This window comes from Hemicordylus capensis, chromosome 5 (genome assembly GCF_027244095.1).
Source record: "Hemicordylus capensis ecotype Gifberg chromosome 5, rHemCap1.1.pri, whole genome shotgun sequence".
NCBI lineage: Eukaryota > Metazoa > Chordata > Lepidosauria > Squamata > Cordylidae > Hemicordylus > Hemicordylus capensis.
The window spans coordinates 81,573,306-81,582,028 of record NC_069661.1 but is presented as its reverse complement, the minus strand read 5'-3'; positions in this window follow the sequence as shown (position 1 = coordinate 81,582,028).

Here is an 8,723-nt window from a genome sequence, read left to right as displayed (position 1 = left end):
TATGAGCCCCATCGCCCATTGAGGTCATCTGAGGAGGTCCGTCACCAGTTACCGCCAACTCATTTGGTGGCTACACAGAGACGGGGCTTCTCTGTCGCTTCCCCGAGATTGTGGAATGTGCTCCCTGCTGAGATACGATCCTCCCCATCTCTGGCAATTTTCAAAAAACACTTGAAAACCCTTCTTTTCACCCAAGATTTTTAACCCCCCAAGGGGGGTTAATTTCTGGTTTATTTTAAAATTCAAAACCTGATTTCAGCGGTTTTAATCACTGTAATTGTTCAATTGTTGTTTTAAAATGTTTTTAAAATTATTAATTTTTTTTAAAATGTTTTAGCTCTTTACTGTTTTAGTAGTGTGTTTTAATTGTAAACCGCCCTGAGCCATTTTGGAAGGGCGGTATATAAATCAAATAAATAAATAATAAATAAATAAATTTAATTGATTCCTTAATAAAATGGAATCAGACACAGGCCTGAATTCTACACAATTCTGGATTGGTATTCTGGGTTTAATGTTGGGGTCAGGCTATCCCCAACACAGGTGGAAGGCAGGATCGATCTTACCTTCCCCCAGATGATCCGGCTCTTTGTTTCCTTGTGTGCCCACATAATCCATGCTGCTCCAAGCAGTGTGGATCTCTGGAGGCGGGGAAAGAGTCCCAGCCTCCAGGAATCCCAAAATGCACTTCACAAGCAATGTGAAGCCAGGCACTTAAGGCACCCAGCTCTATGACTTCTCAGGCTCCATGATCCTGGACCTGGGATTGAGAGTGTGCTTGCACCCTCTAACCCCAGTTAAGGACTAGGTAAAAAGGCAGGCTAGTCAAATCAGAAGTGCCAGTACTGGGAGTGATCTTGGCATTCCACATGAGCAGCCCAACCCTGGCTGGGCTGCCCTAGCCTGGGTTGGGCTGCTGGTGTGTATAGCCTCTATGTCTGCTAATAAATAGGCTGCAGCACACTTCACTACTGCAGCTTTCAGGCCATCTTCAAGGACAGTTCCACACAGAATGCATTACATTTTACATAGAATGTCATCTATTGCTGAGGTTACTGAGGTCTGGTGGATTGTTGTGAATTATCTATCAACAAGTAGAAACAGCTGGCATACCACATGTAGAGCTAGAAATTTGTCCAAAGAAAAAATTCCGAAGATAATTTTAGGAGATTCTCCAAGGAAGAACTAAAATCTGAAGAGGAATTTCAGAGTTCCTCCTAAGTAGAAACTGAAATTCAAAGAGCATTTCAGGATTTCTCCCAAGAAAAATATCAGAGAATTTTCTCCAATGGCTTCTCCACACATCTGATTTAGGTGTAGCTGACAAATGGAAACCATCGGCTTTACTCCCAAGTGGAGATCAAGAAGGTAGAGTATTCCCATCTTTACCTTTTGGTGCTGGGTGGTGGTGGTGGAGGCAGGGATGGGCAGGCAGACAGAGTCATGCAAATGCTGACTGGTTACGCACATTTTCTGATGTCAGGAGGCTGTAGCCTTCCCAGGCTCGAATCCAGCTTTCACAGTTCAGCTGCAGTACACTCTGCCACCAAATCCCAGTACCAACAGGTAAGGGCAGGGATTATCCCTTCCTATTCCCATACATTGGATGCTTTTAGTTTTGTCTTACCACAAAAATCAGTGTTGTCACATCAGTTTAGTTTTGTCTTATCACAAAAATCAATGAAACGAATCCAGCACCAATTCTTTCACTCTACCCCATTTTACAGGTGGTGCAATAAGATGTTAAATTCTATTGAGAGGTCAAGGTGAATCAACTGGGAAGTTTTTCTCTTGTGCATCTCCAGACAAAGATCTCAGCCAGGCCAAGTAAACTCATTTCAGTTACATAACCAGGTTAGAAATGTAATTGAAAAGGACCAAGAAAGGATATGTCATCCAGGAAGCCTGGGATTACTCTACCAATGAACTCTCCCCCAATGGAAAGAGTGGATACAGGCCTGTAGCTAGCAGGTGCCTCTTTCGGACAGCAAGAGATAGTTACATTTCCCCTGACCCCTTGGTAATGGAGTCAGTCAGGTTCAGGCAGAGAAGCAAGCCTTAATGAAAAGGGCATACATAATCTAGGTAAAATGTATATATACTTCTATGATACTTTTATACAAATTTTGGAAGTATGGAATAACGCAGCTCACACAATACAGGTATCCAGGAAACATTTCTATTAATAAGCAGCTGGGGGTTATAACCTTTTCCTTATTAGATTTTTTAGCTGTTCAAACTAAACAGTATTTATTTCTGGCAAATAATGAGCTGAAAGACTGTACTGAATAATAATTACTTGTAGCATAAAATGAAAACCTTTACACCCTCCCATTCCCACCCCCAGCAGTTGCATCTGAACAAAGCAAGTAGATTCAAAACATTGTGTTACACTATGCTCTGAAAAATGGTTCATTTGGAACAACAACCTGCAAAGCAGCAATGCATTGCAAAATTTTTAAAAATGTTAGATTTGGATTTTTTTAATCCTTCTTTCTTATTTATAAATAATGGTCATTAATAATTGGCAAAAGAGAATTCAGCTATAATTTCTTTGGGCTTTATTTTAGTGTGGTCCCAATTAGTTCATTAAGAAGTTCAAGTTAAAACTTTCCAGTTACTCTCCATAGAGGCAGTGCATATTCGGAGCTTACTCACATTTTCTCTGGATAGCTTCTTTGACTGCGGATCTTAATAAGACTGGAGTCTAAACCATACCTTGACTATAAATGATCAGGAATGCAACTGTTACAAGGGGGTACTATTGTGCCATTTTGGGGACCTTTTAGTATAAGTTTATAAAGCAGATAGCTTCCCAGAAGATCAAAACCACAGACTAAAAAATTAAAATCCAGATCAAAATCATTGTGAGCCACCCAGAAACAGATGTTTGGTGCTGTATGTATATATGTGTGTACACACACACACACACACACACACACACACACACACACACACATATGCTTGGATAAAATAGAACACACTGGACATTCCCACATGTCAGGGAACATCATGAAAGGTGGACATGTGTCTGGCAGCTAATAGTTGACATTTGCTATATTGGCTATTTAAATGCAGGTGATATACTGAGGAAAAGGAAGAAGGTAAGAAGGTAGACGATGCTAAGGGAGAGAGAAAAAGGAAGAGATCCAAGTGAAATTGGGCAAAGAGAGAAGGCAGGCAAGAAGGCAGATTTGTACACTAGATATGATCCGGAACTAGCATATGAAATTAAGCTTGTTTCACTAGTGTCACAAAGTGACCACTTCTTTATACAGTGACCATGTACAGTCTGGGCACAAAAGTAGAAAGAAGACCAAAACACTCTCAAGTAATTTAATGGGCTTTATTGAGTATAAAAGAGCAACAGCATCAACCTAACTGAGCAGAAAACAGAACAATCAATCAGAACTACTAATAATATTTCAATTATAGCTAGTAACAACATCAACCCAGTGTTCCTAACTATCACATGTGTGTGGATGCATGTAAGGTCAGTAGAGGCATCATATTTACCAGGGTCCGGCGTGGGGCAGCAAATGTACACAGCTTGGATACGAGGCTTGGGAATGATGAGGCTTCCGATGGAAAAAGCTGGCGCTGGATTTCACAGACAGGGTTAGCCCTTGATTCTTCGTCCCGTGGCAAGAATCACTGAGCAGTCTCTTGTCTGCAGGTTTCAGGCCTCTGTTAGCTCCGCAGCTAGACAACAGGCACTTGGGATGCAGACATGAGCAAAGATCTGCTGGTTAGGCAAAGCTTGCTGACTCTCTGTCTGGTGAGCTCCTTCTTATAGTTGTTTCATCATTTGATCTCCATAGAGTCTATTCAGAATGTCATCATCCTTCCTGGATCACAAAAGGTGTCAATGGCTGTTACCCTCTAGATCCTGTCTTCTAATTATTGATATTAGTTCAGGATATTAGGTAAGTCCAGGGTAATCAGGATCTGGGTTCCATCTCCTTTTAACTGTTGTTGGGAAGAATATTGTTCTATTGACATTCCCAAAGCAAATCTGCATCTCTGAGCTTGCAAATGGGCATCTTCACTTGTCCCCAGATTTGGTGATGCCTGGTCTTCAAGAATGTTAAAAGGCAAAGGTGTTCAGAAAGAAAATGCAAGGCTATATGTGTGAGACAGCAATTAAATCATTTTCTTTTGTGTACATCTACCTAGAGTGTAATTCTAAAGAACAGCAAGAGGATAAAAACAATGCTTCTAATTCTACATCGCAAATATCTCCTCAGAGAAAGACAGGATTATTCCCTGTCTTTTCAAGACAATTCAGTGGATAGCAATTCAATGACCAATGACTAGTGTAAGCTTTCTGTCAGAGGAAATGCGAGCTCAGATCCTAGAGACATTACCTGAGAGCAAGTTCCAGACAATTTAAGGAGTTCACTCCTTTACTCCATTGGATTTCTGTTGCAAGGACTTCAGTGGTACTGGCAAAGATAGAGATCTCAGCCTGGCCCACTGGAATATGAGTTCTGGTACAACATGAATTACCTGGGCAACAACATATCCAAAGTGCTAGTGTGTGTAAATCTTCCTAACATGCATCTTTAAAGACAATCCAGAGTGATGGCATTTGGATATGTGTGAGATGGGAAGCAAGCCTAGCCATTGTGTCTCTTAATTACACGTTTCACAAACAATGAGAAACAATGCTGGATTGCCCCTACTTTCACAAAGTAATTACCATCTGTCCCAAAGGCAAGTCATGAGGCCTGGGTGTCATGTCCTGGTTAGTTCATCTGAGTTCAGGCATTAATTGATTTCTTAATAGAATAGAATCAGACACAGGTCTGGATTTCACATAATTTGGGATTCTGGGTCTAATGTGATTGTCAAGGTGGCCACAACACTATTTAAATGCAGGTGATATATTGAGGAGTGAGGAAAGGGAAGAAGGTGGAGGATGCTAAGAGAGAGTGGAAGAAAGAGATCTAAGTGAAATTGGGCAAAGAGAGAAGGCAGGGTCAGTGAGAAGATCCAGAGAAGGAGTGGGGACAGACCTGAATGAGTTTGGGGAGAGAAAGTGAATTGACCTGATCCAGAGATCCAGGGAGGGAGCTGAAGAAAGTGGAAGAGAGACTCAAATAAGTTCAGGGAAGAAAAGTAGATGGAGTTGGCTAGGGGACCAGAGAAGAACAGAAGACAGAGGAGAACAGATCTGGGCAGAGGAAGGAAAAGGAGGTTGAGACAGTACAGAGGACTGGAGGAGGGAGCAAAGGGGAGAGCAAAACAAAGTCGAGTGACTTTGAGTAAAGAAAGCAATGAGCCCAACTGAAAATCCAAAGAAAGGATCAAGGCAGAGAGATATGAAGCCTGAAAGAATTCAGGTAATGACACTAGGAAAGAGCAGGAAGAACTGGCTTTGTTCTATGAAGAGAGGGCCATGGCTTGGCTCACTGTCTATGGAGCAAACTTTAGGGTGGAGCTCAGTAAATGAAGGAGGACTGCATTTGAAATGAATGAGGACTTCATTCCAGGAATGAAAAATAGAAAACTCTCAGAGGTGGGGATTTGCCCGAATCATTTGGGCAGCCGTGGGGGGCAGAGGGTTGAGAGCAGGAGCTTTAAGAATGAGGCACACAGATCCTTACCTACTTTCTGCTGCCTCACCACTGTCCTGGTCACAGTGCTGTTCTTCCCCAAAGGTTGTGTGCGGATGCCTCGTGGTGGCCATTTGTGAGGTCAACAAGACCATTCTGACCGTGCAAACAGCCACCATGTATGAACATGGCAGCCATGTGCATGCCACTGCTACGATGCAGCCATGCACAGCCTTTTGGGAAGGACAGTGCTGTGACTGGAACAGTTGTGTGGCAGCAGAGGCAGTTGTGTGACTGCCAAATTGTTTCAGTGCCTCTTTAATGAGGTGCTGAAACAATTCAGGCACATCCAAAACTTTTTGGCAGGAAGCGAGTAGGAGCTTTAAGAAAGAGGCACCTTACTGCTCCTCTGCTGCCACACAACTGTTCCAGTCACAGCACTGTCCTTCCCAAAAGGCTGTGCATGGCTGCATCGTAGCAGTGGTATGCACATGACTTCTTCCACTCAGAAGTGGAAGAAAGAGCGGGGCTCTTCCTATATTTACGTGTCCAATGTGAAGAAAAGGAAACCGGGTTCTCAGTAGAGAAAAATGGGGTACAGTGATGGCAAAGTGGAGAGGCTAACAGCTTTCAGAATTGGTCCCAAGGACTGCACAATTGGGGAATTTTGGCCAGGAGTTTATAGAAAAAAAGACACTGAAGCATTGTCCATTCAAGGTAAAAATTAATAGGGATGGTCTTCAATGGAAAACAATAGAACAATGGATTCAAAGGATGATGGGATTACCGGAGAAACCAAATATTGAATTTAAAGATCTGAGAACCTATTGACTCTATTGCTTAGGCAGATCCAGAAATAAAAATGGGGAGGTTTAAACACCTAGATGAAAAAACAAGTGCTTGTTGAAAAACAAGTGAAATCATGGATGCCTGGTTTGGGGTCTCAGGAATTCCTCAGGGGCCATACAGAAAGTCTCTTTCAGAGTACTGAGAAGCCCTGTGCAGACTCTAATAGGGATAGGATGTGGTAGCTATGCCTCCTTCCATGATTGACATCCTAGGCTGACCTTAATTTCAGTGTTAAACACTGTTCCTTTCCAGGACTCACTCTCTTAAACACAGATCACTCCAGACTAGGTACCTTTGTATGGGTGCCAAGAGTCACATTTCTGGCCAGACAGTCACATTTCTGGACTGGACAACCTTGGGTCATAATATACATATTCAGAAGCAGCTCCTTCAACAGTTTTTTATCTATCATGTAATGATTATCCATTAGGTATCCATCCCATAATCATTACAGAACAAAGGCATTTTAGACAGCTTTTCAAATGTGATCAGAGCTCCTTATGAAAGTGGTAGAGGTCTGCTTGCCGACTAGTAGATCTGTAGCAAGGGTGCCACCACTGAAAAAGCCCTGCCTCCTCCTTGTCAGCCCTGCTTGTCAGGCCGGAGGCTACAATGATGCTATCCATTTTTTCTCTCATCTTCTAGGCACACACTCTGTCAAGGGGCCAGCACACACTGCAGATTGCTGCATTGGACAGCATGTGTGCATCCTGTTTTGCTGTTCCCCAATCTTTCACTGCCACTGTGTTTTCTTTTACAACACCAGGCTTGTCCACGTTTAGTGTTGGAGGGGAGAGGTTGGTTGGTTGGTTGGTTGGTTGGTTGGTTGGTTGGTTGGTTGGTTAAACAAACAAACAAACAAACAAACAGCAACAACAATAATAATGTGGTGGTGGTGGTGGTGGTGGTGGTGGTGATTGATGTATATGGCCATAGTGTTTAATTTAGGTGATCAAATGGGAGGGGTTAACAATGTTCTTACTTAACTTTCTACAGTTTCTTACAGAACTCCCCACCACAACCAAACCAGGCGTTCCTGGCCTGAGAATTAACTGCACGATTTGCAACTGCCAGATGATCTGATCTCCTGGGATGGATCTACAAGGGCCTAACAAAATACACACATATATTTGTTTACTAATATAAAAAATGGCAGTCAACATTGTAAGTCTTCAAAGGATGGTTGTAGAGAAACCTGGGCAAAAGAGTATGGGGAGGTTTTGTAGATGTTTGAATAAACATGGTGACAGAATAAAACTCAGAAATACAAAAATGAAGATACAGAAAAAGAAGAGGCTTTTTCTAAAGTACTCATAACTTTAGAAGCATATATTCTCAAGCAGATGCATGATGATTTTACTTATAGAACTAATTTTTATCTGCTAACTTCAGTAGATCCTTTTCACTAGCATAGAACTTCTGAATAAAAGCAGAACTGAGCTCTTGGTTATTCTGTTTTGATATATTGGTTAAATCCACTTTGATAAAAGGTGAATCAGTACAAAGGGAATTGTTAAATGGGTACAGATATCTGTTGCATCTCTTCTTTCCAGATGCTGCCAAAATTGTTTGTTTTTTGCCATCTGTTCAAATTTATCATTTTGTATCAGGCCCTATGTTGCTTGCATGATGAGAGCATTTCATTACTTCTGTTGAGAAAATGAAGAAATATTCTTCTCCAGATAAGAAGTATCACTTAGCTTGTTCAACTGATTTGTTTAGTATTTGTTTATAATGAGAGTATTGATTTTTTTTTGTCTCCTCTGAGTTAAAATGAAAGATTTTTATATTTTGCTTTACATGGTGACATGCTGTATTGAACTGAAAGAGCATTTGCAATTGGCAAGAGATGGCCAGTTCAATGGACTTTATTCCCAGGAAATGGTACCCAGTTCCCCCTTAAGCCCATTTATTAATTGTAGAGAAAGTAACAAGCTGTAGACATCATTCATGCCTCAATTAATCAATCATCAGAATGACATTAGAGTGAAACTGAGCAGTCATTTTCAACTGCAAGAAGGATAAACCTCAAACACTTATTTCCATTCCTCCCTACCCTACCCTGCTGTCCCCCACTCCTCTTCTACAGATGATGCACTTTATCTTGGCCGAAATAATCTGAATTATTTCTCAGTTAGGGGAGATGGTGAAGGTTCAGCACAATATATAGATTATTATTATTTCTGTAAAAGTAGAAAGTATTCTTTGATACACAATAGAGTAACCTAGGTGGTGGCAAGTGTGTGTGTGTGTGTGTGTGTGTGTGTTCCAAACTAATGATCTCACATTGAATGAGAAGAAAAATTGCTGCATTGC